Here is a 17,935-nt window from a genome sequence, read left to right on the forward strand (position 1 = left end):
GTGGACAATCAGAAGTCCAGTTTGAGACAATAATCACTTGTAAAATAATCCCACAGTGCAACACGCACAGCAGTGAAGGAGCATCACTTTCTTCTTGTTGACTTTATTCTGAGGAGTCTGTGGAAGCTGTTAAACAAACGCTGTAAAACCTCCGTAAAGGGGAAAAGAAACACATTCACACCGACGAGGGCTGAAGGAGGAGCTGAGCTCACCTGCTGCTCACAAATCAGGAGGCCGACGGCTGCACTTTCACTGTACTAAACACAAACACAGCTGGACGTCTTGCTGAAAAGCTGATTGACTTGTTCAGCTCATCCTCCGTTCTAGTAAACGCTGACTGCGGTGGTGAAATATTTCCGACCGAGCAGCTTTATTCGAGAATGTTTTGACACCAAATAATATTTTAAATTTTGCTGAGTTACAGCTGGCAGCGGCCTGGAGGCTGTGAATTTTATCTGACAGACAGAAAGCACAAATCACAGGGATAATAAATCTGTCAGCTCAGTGTTTGTTCATGCTCTCTGGCAGGAAACAGACTGTCTGAGGTGATCTGACCCTTCAGGGGGAGAAACAATACTTCAGCGATGGGAAGAAAGAAATCAGGGTGATAGAGGAAGAGAAATCATCCCATTCGCTAGAAATAACTCTCAATGCTGGATTTACCCATTTCAGGTAAATCCGGCATTCGCTCAGTCGTTTTCTATTTATACAGCAGGGAGTGGAAGCCTTTCTGCTGAGTCAGTGTAAGTGTGTGTGTGTGTGTGTGGCTCTCAGAGAAACTATGTACTGTATATTTAGGTATGTGTGTGTGCATGTGTGTGTGTGTGAGGTGGAATAAAAAAGGGCCAACAGCTGATCTGCAGCAGGTGGCATCATGTAGAGGAGGAGGGGGCTGGATTTCCAAACTCGGGGAATACTTGAGGAGCTTTTAAATGACCGTTAAGAAAAGCCGGAGGTCACTGAGGAAATCCAGAAGCTTCCTCCTTTCAGGTATACAAACAAAACAAACAGCTACAATTAGCTGGAGGACAAGGAATATCCAGGGGAAGATCCACATGGAGACTTATGGAGAATTTCCATAGTTAATGGCTGGTTAAAATGTCAGGATTTTGCATAACGGTGGTTTGATCCTGATTTTCAGGAAAACTGAGTGCAGATTGTCTGGAAAAGATTCAAATAATGTAGATTATCAGTGACACAAGAGTTTTTACACATCCAGATGTGTAACATAGTGTAGAGAAAAACAGTTGCTATTAAAACAGTGCACATCAGTCAATCAATCAATTACTTTATTTGCCCCCAAATGGCAAGTGGAAAGAGTGAAATGCTGGATAAAATGAAAACACATCATATAAATACGAAATAGGCACCAAAAGAAAAGAAGAGTACACAAATTAAAACATTTGAAGCAATTAGGAAGTGCTCCAACATTTCCATCTATCATTAATTTTACACAAAATATCAGAAGCGTTTAAATTTCTTTTCCTCTTCTCAGACTTATAAACAAATAAAGAAGATAAATAATAAGATATGATAAAGATTAAAGTAGATAAACAGGAGTTTGCTAGTAATAGCAAATGTTTTGAGGGTCGTGCACTTTTTGGCTGTTACTAATTATATGATAGTGGAAAGAGGACACTAGTAGTCCCTTTATACTTTGCATTAACATGTGTCCCGTATCCAGATTGTATCAAGATATGATTTCACCTGATTACATTTACACCTGATATTAATATGTGTCTCCAGTGTCCACATTGAGATCCAATTAAGATCCGGTCGCTCCGTCCAGCTCAAACAACAGGTCACATCCTCCTCATTTAACCACAATGTGTTGTGTTTGAAATGCTAGTCTTGTTAGTTTGCAACCGATGGATGTATATTAAGAGCTGCAGGGATCCGCCGCTCTGCCTTGTAGCCAATTTTTCCCAATGGTCACTCGTGAAAAAACCTCACTGTGGCCCAAAAAGCAATCGCCATTGTAAAAGAGACGGCTAGCGGGGGAAACACTACTGTGCATATTCAGTGGCCGCACAACACAGAAGCAAACCTGGAAGCTAGAAACCTTTTTTGGTGTATGCACCAAGTGAGCAGTTCTTAAAGGACTGAATGGGGGCCATTTTTGGTCTGAAATCCAGCTCTTATAATACATCTGCAACCTAGCTACTTCTGAGAGAACTCCCCACTTCCAGCATTCGAGCTAAGCTAGCTAAACAGAGATTAAACTGCTGCAGAGGAAAGTAAAAAATCATATTTGAGAGAATATTTTCTGTATTTTTCCTTTCTTTAACAGTATTCAGTATACTGTGCACTGTGTGGGAGCCTCTGCAGAAGATTTTTCTCAGAGTTTTTTCCAGGAAAGCAAAACAGCAGCCTGCCCTGAAGCTGTGTAACTGTTAAACACATTAGCATGCAAATCAGTCTGGATGCTATTTTCACAGAAAACGTGGCAGCTTAATGCCGGGTCAGAGCCGGTTTAACAGCCTGCGGCAGGGCAGAATTAACCAGCGGTTCTTTATCAACATTTCTTCACAGGAACATTTACACAAAGAGACCATGAGAGGAATACATCCTACCGCTGTATTCACTGTGAGCTGAGAGATTTCACTTCACCAGTGATGGAAGAAGTATTCAGATCCTTCAAAACTGCCAATACAGCAATGTAAAATGACTCTATTACAAGTAAAAGTCCTGCATGAAACATCCTACTACAGTAAAAGTACATAAGTATTATGAGCTTGATGTAGTTAAAGTATTGCAGTAAAAGTACATAAGTATTATGAGCTTGATGTAGTTAAAGTATTGCAGTAAAAGTACATAAGTATTATGAGCTTGATGTAGTTAAAGTATTGCAGTAAAAGTACATAAGTATTATGAGCTTGATGTAGTTAAAGTATTGCAGTAAAAGTACATAAGTATAATGAGCTTGATGTAGTTAAAGTATTGCAGTAAAAGTAGTGGTTTGGTCCCTCTGACTGATATATTATTATATATGACATCATTAGATTATTAATAGTGAAGCATCAGTGTTAGAGCAGCATGTTACTGTTGTAGCTGCTGGAGGTGGAGCTAGTTTACACTACTTTATATACAGTTAGCTAGTTTAGTCCAGTGGTTCCCAACCTAGGGGTCGGGCCCCTCCAAAGGGTCAGCAGATAAATCTGAGGGGTGGTGAGATGATTAATGGGAGAGGAAAGAAGAAAAAACAAAGTTCTGATACACAAATCTGTTTTCAGTTTTTGGACTTTTTCTCTAATCTTTGATTTTTGCTGAAATATTGGATCATTTGAACATTTATTGAAATGAAAGCATGTGAGAAGTTTAGAGGGAAAAATCACTATTTGGTAGAGCTGTTAACAACTCATAGACATGTGAAATGTGACCCCGACTACACACTGCTTTTTGTAAGACGTCAAAAGACAAAAAGGTTGGAAACCACTGGTTTCATCTTTAACAATGTGTTGTATTTCAAAAGCTTGTTATATTATCCGTTGTGTCAAATCTTCATCTGAAAAGGAAATAAAGCTGTCAAATAAATGTAGTGGAGTAGAAAGTACAATATTTCCCTCTGGGAGGGGGGCCTTAAAGAGACAGGAGCTAAAACAGCCTGTTTCAGACAGAAGCTGAACTTAGGACAGTATGAGATATATAAGGAGTTTTTAACTATAAGTCATACAAAGAATAGAACATAGACCTGGCAATGTGCAAAATATGTCCCCTTTAACCTGTGAATATTGTGAGATTTAGTTTTTAATGGCTGCGTCTATGAATACAGGTAAAGTCCAACTTTGTCAAAATGTTCATAATAATAACAAGAAGGGACATCACTGTACTCCCCCCACCCATCCTGCTGAGCTCTCATGGGACACCATGATGGCATCCCCTCATCATAACCCTCCAGCTTCCACCCCCTCACAGTGTGTTTGTTGCAGGGTTTTCCCAAGCGACTGCTCGATCACAGCTGACTTCCTCCTACGCGCTGAGCGGAAAGTGAAACCTGTCTGTTTGCAGACCACCGACAGAAAAACCTGCCGACCACAGTACAGCACGGAGCTCAGTTTCCAAACACGTAACAGTTATTTACAGAATAGTTTTTCTGTTGCTGTGGTTGATAGTGGCAGGCTGAGAGAGGATGAGGCCACTGTACATATTGAGGCCTTTTTTAAAGTACAAAGTGATTGAATTGATCTACTTACAAGTATTATGATATATCTTATTCCTCTGTTGTTGTCAAAAAACACGTCAATTAAAAACACGTCAGTGAGTCACACCGCTGCACTGGGCGACATTTTCCGTCATCACACTAGCCTAGTTAGACTCAGTCCCACACATACTCACTAGAGCACCAATTGTGGATTCATCCACCACTGAAAATAGTCCCTGTGGTCATGTTACATATTAGCATGAAAACTGAAAATATAAAGGACCAAGATTTGAACCCTGAGGAACCCCATAACTAATTATTGACACTGTCAGTGTGTTTCTGTGTGTGTGTGTGTAGATGTCCAGTTCTGTCAGCCTCTAGTGGTCACCACTATAAATGCTGTAAATGCTCACTAGAGCACCATATGTGGATTCATCCACCACTGAAAATCCTCCCCAACAAAGGCACTATTTCTTCCTGTTTGTTTGCTAAAAACTACAGTGAGCAGATGCTTTACTGAGCATCTTTTAAACATGAAAGTATATATTTGTGAGGAGTTTTTAAAGATTTAAGCTGCTTGAGCTGCAGAGTCACTGTTAATTCTCTGTAGGTGCATCACTATTCGTCACAACCAACACATTACTCGCTGACTACCTTTACATACTGTTTTTGCCCTTATTCCAAAAAAGGCAATAATCCTACTAAGCTGTTTGCATGGCTAATGAAAATGTATATTCCACTAATATTCCTTATTACATTCAGAGGGTTTGTGCACCAGTGGGAACAGGAATCACAAGATCTCAAGAAACCAGCTTGGTGAAAGACATTAGTGAGCTGCTGCTTGATATTTATGAGTGATATTGATATGACTGATATAATAAATTTATAGTTACAGGCACATCCACTACCTAGGTTGGCTCATCACATTTACTACACTGCTGAGTGTTTTTGAGTCGTCACCGTCAGTCAGGATAATAACCAAACCTCTCTGTCCCTGTCATGGAGAAGGTCCACTCTGCTTTTCCAGCCCGCCTTGAACAGCTCTCCACTCTCCTGTCATTCCTCTCCTCTGTCTGCCTTCCTGCTCCAGTATATGTCATATTTCCTGTAGAGGTATAAACAGGCAAGAGGGCCGTGTGTCGCAAACTGAGGTAAAAACCCCAATAGAGATGCATATTCCAAATGGGCTGTATGCATGTCCAAAGAATGCTCATCAAACCAGAATAATATCGACATATCCCATCTCTTAATCAGAAAGTGCTACATTCGGAATAAGTCCTAATTCTGCTGTTTACATGACCCGTATCAAAGTCCGAATATTGTCATATTCGGAATATTAGTGTGCATGTAAACGTACCTTCTGACAGCTCAGACAGTGGAGGGATAGAAATATATTGATTATAGACACTTTAAGTTGCTGTAAATAAAACAAAACACTTCCTGCAAATGTTTCACTGTAAAGGAATCGCTGATGAGAACTGTTCTCTATTGAGCTTCTTCTACCTGGAATATCTTCCACACAGACATAAGACACATCAGAAGTAGATTTTATCTCAAAAAGTAAAAAAAAACACAAATTGATGACACTTAACATAGATGTTAGTTTTAGTTTAGTTTAGCAGATTTGGAACGATATAGATTTTTACTTTCTTTTTGATGACAGTTTAGTTTTTACTATCAGTTTGTCTACCTTTTCAAATTTTGAGTTATTTAGCTTATTTTGCTTTTTCTTGTTTTGCTGATCACTATTATTTCATTTTATTTTCTTATGTAAAGTTAGTTTTATTTTTGTTGTTTTTGTTTACATCCCTGGAAGACTACAGTGACCACTTTGCGGAAGCTAATGAGGATCCTGAACCACTAGAAGGCTTTTCAATGTGAACAAGATTGAGGAAATGTTGAATTTCCAATAACAGATCAGAAAACAGGAAGGCTTCTCACTAAAATACCATCAAATAAAAAAGAAGGGGAATTAAAAATAAAGGCATGTGTCAAATAATGTCCTGATAATCTCGTCAGTTAAGCTAAAAACAAAGGCTGCACCAACGTTTTGAGAATTTACAATGTAGCCTGTTCAGTGAAAAATTGCAACACAAGATGCAGAGAAAAAACAGACATAAAGACAATAAAATATAAAAATAAATAGGTGCAAAATGCATCCAAAACAAGAGAACAGTCATCACAAAAGAAGAAGAAGTTTTGCAGGGGAATTTCCCTTTAAGGCATGAATCAAAAAGACAAAAAATCTGTGGCCAACAAAAGAAACGTGTCATTAAATTTGGAAAATGTAAATGTGTCAGAAATGTATGAGTAGAGTGTGAGTCATTGGTGTCTCCCCTTCAGTTCCCTCTGCTCTTCACCCTCCATCACACCGTTCAGCCTGCGAGAGCAGCAAGTTTCAGCGAAATGACTTCTGCAAAAACATAACTCAGTCGAGTCTTTGATACCCAGCTGCTGCTAGTTTGTTTAATGCCTGTTAAAAAGCAACAATGTTTTATATTACTTCATTTTTACAGCGCAGGAAACAAACTTGTTTTCAAGGTTGTCTTGCTCTGGACATTAACAATACATTACAATGAAAGGCTTTATTGTTTGTGTTTACATGCACGCTTCTATGTTGGTTACGCTTACGCTTGACTGAGGTGGAAACACTGTGTGGATAAAAAGCAAATGACATAGACTTAGTGAAATGATGACGTACATGAAGCATATGACTTAAACGTCATTGAAGAGCTGAAAACATCAGATCTGGGTGGAGCGATGAGGAGACTGTAACGATCTTCTGATTAAGACATGAAACAAACAGAAATGTCATATTTCCATCAGGTTTCCCACATGGTTTTCTGTTGTTTTTAGCTTTGACTGCCGCTCTTTGAAAGTCTGTGTAAAGGAAAATTAAAGAGTTTTTTTTTAAAAGACATTACACATTTTAAAAATAATTGCCGAACATGAATTGTGGAGTTAGAGCGTTAAACTGTTTTTCACCATTGTGCTCAGGATATTTTGGGTGAGCCTGAAATGGTGGATCCATGACACGGAGGGGTGACTAGCATGACCCCCATGTCAAATCAGATCAAATTTTCTGTAGCCCATGTTCTGGGAAATTGGTTAAAATTTGCATTTGGATGGAAACTTGGCTACAGAAACTAAATTTACTCATTTCATTTGTTTTTTTTTTGTCTGTTCTGTTTTCTAAAGTTGCCTCATGTTACAGTATAAAAAGGGAAAAGGTGGAAGACAAGCACATCCAGTTTTCTTTTCAGGTGCAGCACACAAGACAAACATTAATGATCACAGTGATATTCATTATACAAATGAAATTCCAGACAAATCAAAACTTTCTACTCTATTGTTGACAAGCACGCACAGTTCAAGTTATTAAGACTAAGGACAGATCTAGTCCATGGTTCTCAGCAGATTTATCTGCCTTGTTTTCAGAGACAAATGTAGCTTCGTCCATTGCAATACGATCAAATGACGTATCCCATCGGTCTGCTTTCACAAGAATCAGAAACAAGTGTACCACTTCTGTGAGAAATGCAAAAGCTCAATATTATCTAGACTTGATTACTAATTCATATTCTAACCCTGGTGAATTATGAGGGCAGTAAATTCAAACAAAACAAAAAACTGCGGTTTCCTCATCCCCACATGTCAGTGTCGATGATGTTACAATTTTTGATAAGGAAGAGATCTGTCCGGCCTTTAACAAATGCTTTGTCAACGTCGGTCATCTGTCCGACAGTGCACACTTAGGATCTCTTGTGGAAAATGATTGTCCATTTGATATGAGTCACAGGATTTACAGTATTGGCTTTAATATAAATACTGTAAAATGTAATTGGTTTTTACAGCTATTTATCCAGCAGATCACAGCATATGAAAATGGGAGATATTAAGCCTGAATTTTTGCCGATTGTAAAAGGTGTTCAACAAGGATCAGTTTTAGGCCCTGTGCTATTTCAATTTACATCAATAATATTGCCTCTTCCCTTGATGGTTGTCACGTTCATTTGTACGCAGATGATACTATATTGTACTGTATTACTGACTCTGTAAAATTAGCCACTGAGAAGCTGCAGCTCTCCTTTAATGTCCTTCAACATGCACTTAATAAGCTCAGACTAGTCCTTAATGCAAACAAAACAATATTGAAGGTGTTCTCTAGAGACAGAAATAATGCCCATGATGACTTGCATCTATTCACTATAAATCGATATAACATTGATAGAGTAACAGAATATAAATACCTTTGCATTTGGTTAGACAAGAAATCTACATTTAAATATCATGTGCACAACCTTGTTAATAAACTGCAAGAAAAAGTGGGCGTCTTTTACGGACACAGAGACATCTTTCCAATGTGTAGTAGGAAGAGGGTGATTGAAGCCAGTTCTGGATTATGGAGATGTAATCGACAGCCATGCTTCTGCCTCCACACTTAAGCCCCTAGACTCTGTATACCACTCAGCCCTCAGATTCATTACAGGTGATAGTTATCATACTCATCATTGTATCCTGAATAACAAGGTTGACTGGTCTTCTCGGTATGAAAGACGCAACATGCAATCTGTTTATCTATAAGGCTCTTCTTGGGAAACTACCATCCTGCATTACATCGTTACTGACCTGGAACCTTGGTCTTTATCATGCATGTTCTAATGATTGGCCTATGCTCCAGGTTCTATATGTCTATTCTGAAATGGGAAAGCTTGCCTTTAGTTCTTGTGCCCCACGCACCTATAATAAACTTCAACACTTGTATCTACTGGGCAATTTAAAACCATGATCCCGAGTCACTGTGTTTCAACTTTTAATTGATTTAATAGCCTGTCTTTTACCAACTATTTATGTATTGTGTGAGTGTGTATGTTTTACTATCTTACTATCTTATTGTTACTGTCTTAATGTTACTTATTGTGTTGTTGTTAACTCAATGTCATTGTAAATGAGAGGAACTTAGTGACTCTCAAGATTAAATAAAGGCTATGAAATAATAAACAATCAAAGAATGTCACTAAAGATCCAAGCGATCAACTCTCACATGGCTCACATGATAAATATGATAAATTTTCATCATTAAAATGTTCAAACCAGTCAAAAGGGAAGACTTTTCACTCAGAATGACCCACATTATTCTGATTTTTAAAGAGTTCACATGAAACATGATGTAGTGGAATAAAAGGCTTCAGTTAAACGCAGCTACTGTTACATTTTACTTTCTGCTCTACTGAAGATGGTTTTTCCGCTCATGACAGCAGAAAGGTGAAGAGAAAGCAAATAAAAGCCAGTTGTTGTTTTTTTTTTTTTTTATGAAAGCACATCAAACTGCAGCTCACACTTATCAGGAAGACAGCAACCTAAAAATATTGCAGTGTTTCCTGAGCTTCAAACGCACCACCTCGTGGTTTTCTCAGAACTACAGCCGGCCTGTATGAGAAGCTTCATCTGCTGTGGTTTCTGATATCGACTCTGTTTATTCACAGCTCAGGTGAGACAGCTGAGAGAAGTCTGTTTCCTGCAGCCGTTTGTCTTCAAAGTAACAAAGATTAGACTTCAGATACTTTAATTTTGTATTGTACTGTTACTGCTGGATGATGACAATAAACTCTAAATATAGTTTCAGATTTAGGACACATCTGTAATCGTCAAACTCTCCCTGATCCTGTCAGTACAAAGAACATTGCCATACACGTGTTTGGTGAAGGTGAGTCTTAGATCAGTCTCACAAGCAGAGTCTCCATATTCTCTGACTCAAAGATGGTGACCATAAAATAATCAAAAGAGCTCCAAACTAAACGAGATCATCCTTTGTAACGCTTATATGTCATTGTCTACCTCAATGACATATAAGCGTTTTCTGATTTACATTTACATCTTGTCATTTTGTAGACACGTTTATCCAAAGCAACTTACAAGCAAGACGAGACAATCATTAGAGGACAAAGAGCTGTGGTACAAATTCTCAAGTGGCTAACGAGTGTGATGAGAATGAGCGTTAAAGTGAGAAACGACTGGAAGTAGACAAGTGCATAAGAAACAACAAGAAAGTGCTAAAAGATTAAAGGGGCTCAAGTGTTGAGGTGTTAATGGAAGAGCTGAGTTTTCCAGCAGGCTGATCTGATTCCCTTGTCGGCAGAACATCATCTGTCTTCCAGTTAACAAGCAGTGTTGCCAAATGGGACTGACAAAAAGTATCCCAATCAAAGCCTTGAAGTCTTGAAGTCTCTGAAACTCTTCTGGAGGGATGACCGCCATTCTTCCAAAAGATATTCCCTCATTCCCCCATTTCCTTTTTGTCTCTTTACCCTACCATGTATATAAAGATGGACGTAGCGAGGTGTGACATCACCCGTTGGTTTCATTGGAGCCGGTTTGAAGCCCAGAGTGACAGCTTATGGTCAGTGCCATCTTTTCCGTTTGGAGCCAGGACCTTTCAAATAAGGAGTACGGGGTGTTGCCTTTCATGCTCTGGAAATACGCCCTGCTACCTCACACCCAAGCTAACACTAGTTTACGGGAAACATTGAGTGCTGCAGACTTGGGCTGAAGTTAGCTACTTTGCTAAATTGTGTTAAAAGGGCAGGTATCGCATGGATGTATTATAAGAACTGGATATAGTGTTGGTTCATTCCTATGAAAGTTGCTCAGTGGCACATGAAGCCAAAAATTGTCTTCCTGCTGTTGCTCACACTTCCTGATTGTTGGGCCCATAGAGCACGCTCAGTAGAGACTTCCACTGACTGAGCCAGCTGACTTCCGGGATTGGCTCTCTGCTCACTTGAATGGGGATAAAAATAATTTAATCGTGTGTTTCCTCTAGACTTTCAAAATGTTATCAGACTGAATGGATCAAATCCTGCCAATAAAACAATTCATTTCAACGGGACTGTGATGCCCAAAAATATTTATTCACTGTTTTACAACTGTTCCTTTTCGAATGATTGTGTGTAGGGGGGAAAGATGCTTTTTGGGCCTGAGTGCATCATGTGATGGACATGGAAATTGCAATCACATGGTTTGGCCACTTTGTCAAATTGGCTTTACAGGTGGAGTGAAGTATTGCAACAATAGTCCAACTCAGTTTGAGTCCCGGCGTCGGGGAGAACAGCAGGTGAGCCAACTGTCAATCACAGCTGTCAATCAACACTCACACGGCAGACATCAGAGCTACTATTAGTCTTCAAATCTTACTAATGGAGCAATCATTTCCAAAATGACCACAAGCACACTTAATGAATTTAGAGATTGAGACCAGAATGACTCATTGAAAACAATGATTGATTTAGTATTTCCAGAGAGAATGGGAGTCAGTTGGAGCATCTAGCGGCCGTCTGGCACTTTGAGGGACTTAAGCCTCAAGATGTTGCTCTTAACTTACAGTTGCTAATGCCCACTATAGTAATTATATTTGCTGTTGTCACAAACAATCACTAAACCAGCTGATTTTTGCTTTGTTGGTCTAGAAGTTAGTTTATAAACATGATTTAAAACACAACTTTTCATCCAACTATCTAATGTATAATATAGTATTTATTAATAATATACTTCTGAATCATCAGGGTAGTGAAGTAAGGACGTATTGGGGCTAACACACCGCTGGTTTGGGATTTGATGACAATAAGAATAAATAGAAAGAATATATAGACCAACAACAAACATCAGATTGGATGCAGGACATGAACTCCGATCTGTGGATGTTTGTTCATCCAAACATCAACTGTCTGACTTCTGAGCAGTATGAAAATGTCACACTTGGATCAGAATAACAAACATATAAATGTAATTAGTAGAGTATATTGTTTATTGAGTATTGGGTTGATGGAAGTCTGCAGTAAATGTTCTTCTGACAGAAACGAGGCTACAGAGCTGCAGAAGGTGAAAAGAAAACAGTTGCTTTAGTCTGCATGTAATCTAATCAGACAGCTGCTCCGGTTAACCAACAAAAACTAAAGTAAAATTCCCCACCTGACAGCTCAAACTGTTATGTGATAAAGCAGAAAACTGCCCGCTGATAAGGCTTTCTATGTGGAGGAGCAGGGCTTTCTTTGTTGGCGGCGTTATCAGTTAAACAGAGGAGCGGCTTCCTGCTTCCCTCTGGCATTGATCCCTCCGACCACGAGGAAGGAAGCTCCTTAAATGGGCAGCAGGTGTTTGTGTGCGATTTCACTCTATGACAGAATCGATCTCTTCTTCCTCTCCACTAAAAATATACCAAAAGTATGTGGACATCTTTGTGTTTTTTCATGGCTTGGTCCGGGACTCAACCCAAATTCTTAATGCTACAGCATACAAAGATATTTTAGACACATCTTTGTGTCAGCAGTTTGTGTTTGTCTCCTTTCTGTTTCAGCATGCCATCACCTCTGTGCACAAAGCAGCTCCATACAGTAATGGTTTTCCCAGTTTGTTGTAGAAGAAGTTGACCTCAACTCCATCCAACACCTTTAGGATGAACTGTGCGTCCGACATCAGTGTTAAACATCCCCGATCAAATCCCTGCAGCCAGGTTCAAACATCTGCTGGAAAATAAAGACTGAAACCAGAAGAGTGGAGGCTGTTATAACTTGTGTAACAACAAGAAAAGGTATATTAAAATTCTTACATTCTCACAGATTTTTTTTTTTATTAGTCAGTTTTTTATATACTTTTATTGGAAGATACATTTCCAGTCGCTTTTTCTGCATAGTTTTGCATTCTCACAATATTCTCTATATATTTACCTTTAAACCTGCATTAAATGATTTTTTTTGTCCACTAGTTTTCATCAGAAACAAGTAGTGACCAACACTGACACATCATCAGCTTTTAAGTTGATATGTTGAACTTGTTAGCAAACAGTTGCTTATTTCCACATCCAGCAGTTACGGAGCAACATTATCATTCATGTGGAGTCGTGTTTCTGTCCACCTGGTGAATGTAAGTCCAATATTCACTCTCTTTTAGCTCTGTTTTTACTCTCTACCAACTCCTGAGGGAAATATCTGGCTCTTTAGCTGCTAAATGTTCCACTATGTTCACCAGCTAGTCTACAGCTAACTGTGTCTGTTTGGTGCTGAGCAGGTAGTGGTACAGTGGCTTTTTACAGCTTTTTCTCTGAAAACGACGCTATGAGACGCTGAGAGTGAACCAGAACTGTAAAGTTGCAGCCGGACAGATAAACAATGAGCTGAAACTCACTATAAAGCTCCGTAAAGCCGAGAGGAGCTGCAGAGTCACTGATAGTTCTCTGTAGGTTCATCACTACGAGCCACGACCAACACATTACACACTGACACATCATGGTTATTATAAAAATATTGATTATAGCAGCTTTAAAGACATGAAGGAAGGAAAGAAATAATATCACATACAAATTGCTTACAGTAGATAATTTGAAAAAGGAAAATGTAGTTTGATGTGAAAATGCAAACCTCTCCTCACTGTGATGATAAAATTGTAAGGTTGAATGTATTAATATTAACAGTTGTGCGCAGCTGTGTAAAGCAGATGACAGGAAGTAGGTGGAGGGAGTGAGACAGCAGTGAGAGTGGATCCACCTGTCATTATCTGTCTGTCTGATAATAAAAACCACACACAGGTTTATTTTTAACTGCCACAGGTGAAGGAAGTCAGTCTGATGTGATAATAACATTTGACCTGATTGGAGTCAGTAAAGTGAAATATCTCGCAGGTTTGACTTTCATCTCAACAGCGGCGGAAAGTTACTCTCATCCAACTGTTCTTACTGTTTGTCCCTGCAGGCTACCGTACGCTGATCACAGAAAGGAAAAGGACTGTTTTTATGTTGATAGTTATCAGTACACAGTAAATGTGTCAAACGTTGGGCGAGCATTTTACCTATAGAAACCACAGTGGGTGTCAGGCTGTGCTGTCATAAATCTAGCGGGCCTCATGTCAGGCGACATCATTCTCTAACCCAGATCTACACCTTTAAGCTGTCTTTCAGTCCTCCTCTCACCCAAGCAAAGAGCAGAAACTCAGCTGCTTAACTCGGCTTTATATCTACAGTGTATCTGCTCAGGCTGAACAACAGTGGCTGACCCAACTGGCTTTATAGGCAGCGGTGGAAGAAGCATTCAGATCCTTTACTTAAGTAAAAATACCAATACTGCAATGTAAAAAAACTCCATTACAATTAAAAGTCCTGCATGAAAAATCCTACTACAGTCAACGTACATAAGTATTATGAGTATTATTATTCAGGTGTAAAATATTAGTCCAGTGGAAAAAACAAAGTTCTGATACACAAATCTGTTTTCAGTTTTTTGGACTTTTTCTCTAATCTTTGATTTTTGCTGAAATATTGGATCATTTGAACATTTATTGAAATGAAAGCATGTGAGAAGTTTAGAGGGAAAAATCACTATTTGGTGGAGCTGTTAACAACTCATAGACATGTGAAATGTGACCCCGACTACACACTGCTTTTTGTAAGACGTCAAAAGACAAAAAGGTTGGAAACCACTGGTTTCATCTTTAACAATGTGTTGTATTTTAAAAGCTTGTTATATTATCCATTGTGTCAAATCTTCATCTGAAAAGTAACTAAAGCTGTCAAATAAATGTAGTGGAGTAGAAAGTACAATATTTCCCTCTGACATGTAGAAAGTAGCATCACATGGAAATACTCAAGTAGAGTACAAGTACTTCAAAACCGTACTTAAGTACAGTACCTGAGTAAATGTACTTAGTTAGTTTCCAGCGCTGATGTCAAACTAACCAGCATGTTGCTGCTCAACCCACCAAGCAGCAGCCGAATAATCCTCCTCTGCTTCCTCATCTTAGCAAACAACAAAGCATAAACATGAATTCTGTCACATTTCATGATAAAATATTAATGTGATGGTTTTACATTAACATTTTTTTCCCTTCACAAATATTGTTTTGTAAGACACAAGGACTGTTTTTTTCTTTACACAAAGGTTATTTCTGTGTCATTTTGGAGTTCATTTCAGTCATATAATACACACAGTGTAAAACCGTTTTTAAAACTTGTTTTTCATGTAATTCTGATGTAAAAATTGGTGGAAAAAAGTGTCTGTAGGAAAAGTCCCGCCCCCGACTTCCTCCGTCTTTGATCTCAGGTGAGACACACCTGAAACACAACTTTCATTCTTGGAAACCAACAGGAACACACACACACACACACACACACACACATACACACAAACACACACACACACACATACACACACACAAACACACACACACACACATACATACACACAAACACACACAAACACACACACACACACATACACAAACACACACACACACACGCAGACACACATACAAACACCTGCTTGGACATCTAATCTTCAAACACTTATTATAAAGATGAGATTGTATTCAAACGTCCAGTCATAAAATAAACACATTTACCTTCTCTGTCTCTCTTTAGACATGACCATCAGTCTAAAGTTGCACTAGTGCCCCCTACAGGCTGCTGTGTTCACTACAGACACTTAACTGCACCTAATGGCTCAAAGTCTGATGATACAAAGAATTATTTGTGATGCTCGAACATGTTTGTGATGCTCAAAATGTGCAGTCGTAATTGTACAACTTTTATTGTAATGTGTGTTTTTTGGCCCCATGGATGTCACATGACCTGCAATTCCAAATGTGGCCATATTGCCGAAATCACCTCACAGCCCATAGCTGCTACTGCTGGAGGTTGATTCGTCTTCTGGGGAGCAGAGATCTGATGAGGAAGTTTCATGGGAAATCTAAATACAATTTTTAAAGAAATATTTAATATTTGGTCAATATTAGGTCAAAATCTGAATTAGTCCAATACTTTGATTTATGACCAAATACATGAAAAACTCTGTTGGATTATGTGTTAGTGCTGGCAACTGTTAGCATGCTAACAGTTGCTAATTAGGTCAACTTCTGCTCTTTTTAATCCAGCTGAACGGGACTCTGGTTGGTTTTCCTCCTCAGTTTGATTCATTTGGGCAATTCTGAACACAGCAATTGTACTCGGACCAAAACAACTGTACAGTCTCGGTTCGTTTGTGGTGGAAATGTCAGCCGACCTCCAACTGACCGACTGCTACACTGCAAGTTCAAGCTAAACGGCTCCCTTAGTCAGGAGCGCTTTGCATGCTGGGATGCAGATGAGCAAATTTAACAGTGGTTAACAACTAGCCAGAGAATGAATCGAGGTCCGACCTGGACTAACAATCAAATATATTGTATTTTTGATATTTGGGCAGATAGGAGCTTCTTCAGGACCTACTTCCTGTGTTTTAGTTCTCATTCCCGCCTCAGACATATCTGACCAATGAGAGGAGTGAAAGTTCTCACCTGTCTTTTAGTGATGCATTTTGTTTCACTTGGATTTTTTTCAGCATGAAAAGAAATTGAACCATGTTTACCAACTTATTAACTGTTACCAGAGCAAATCAACTATAGGTTTGAAAACACCCTAAGTCTCATGTCCTTTATTTCATACTTTAGATCATAAAACTCCCAAAACATGTTTGTCTTAGAATTCAGACCGAAAGAACCGCATAGAGACCCTTTAGTGTACATGGTCTAGATCTAGTCCCAAACGAGCCTTGGAGCGGTTGGTATGTGGTGGGAACGTGAGGCGTACTTTGCAAGTTTGAGCAAAACAGCTCCCGTAGCCTGGTGTGCTTTGCATGCTGGGATGTAGATGAACAAATTTAACAGCTGGTAGCAGCTAACCGGAGAATGAATCGAGGTCGGACCAGGACTAGTACAACATAGTATGTTGTATTTGGCCAAAGGACTTTCTTCAGGACCCCAGACACATCTGACCAATGAAAGGAGAGAATACTCTCACCTGGCTTGTAGTGATGCATTTTGTTGTTTCTCTGTCTGAAAAGAAACTGGACCAACTGGTTTCCAACTCATCTACTGATTCAGACCAGAGCGAACCAACTACAGGTGTGAAAACTCCCCAAGTCACATCTTTTTTTGCCACCTGGTCTTAATCTTCCTCCACAGCAGCAGTGTGTTGGTACATGTGCAGGCTGTTGGGTGGCTGGTTTACTACTAAGATGCTGACTTCCAGGAACCAGTAAGCCCCGCCCTCTCCCACCAGGACCTGTCAATCAAGTGTCAGGAAACGCTGCAGGGCCAACAGGTGTGTGTGTGTGTTAAGTGATGAGTACAGGCGAAATGTTCACTGTAACCTGATCTAAACACATAGAAGTAAAGTAAAAATGTCAAAAAAAAGTCCAGATGACATTTACTGAACGTTTGTTTGCTTCTTTTTATTTAATTTTTTTTATCATTTGTATGTTGTGGAGCTTCACAGATGAAATAAAAATCTTCTTTCTTCTAGCAGAAAGTAACTTAACAATTAATCTTTTTTTGCTTTGTTTTGCTTCTTTTTTTTTCAAAATTTTGATTGAAATCTCTCAAATCTGACCATAAATGTCTGTTTTGCTGCAGCATCATCCAGTAAGGTGATATGTTGGCCTGTGAAATACATGAAAACACACATTCCTGGTAGATAGTTGCATTTCAGCAAAAGTTGACTCTGTTTCAACTTCTTGCTCGACAGCCGCTGCAGTTTTTTCGCTGAACCCCATGTGGTCCCAACTCCCGCAGACTAAATACACTAACCCCATTCAAATGAATGGACTGCAGTTTGTCCCACTTTGCCAGATTTGGTGTGAATGCAGCCTTAGTCCACAAACATCTAGGACTTTTGGGAAATGATGTTCTTTAAAGGCCACTAAAAACATAAATATTAACTAAACAATGATATTAGATGGTATGAAGCGAGCTACACGACATCCTGCTGAGAAAGGT

Source organism: Thunnus albacares, chromosome 12, assembly GCF_914725855.1.
Source record: "Thunnus albacares chromosome 12, fThuAlb1.1, whole genome shotgun sequence".
Classification (NCBI taxonomy): Eukaryota; Metazoa; Chordata; class Actinopteri; order Scombriformes; family Scombridae; genus Thunnus; species Thunnus albacares.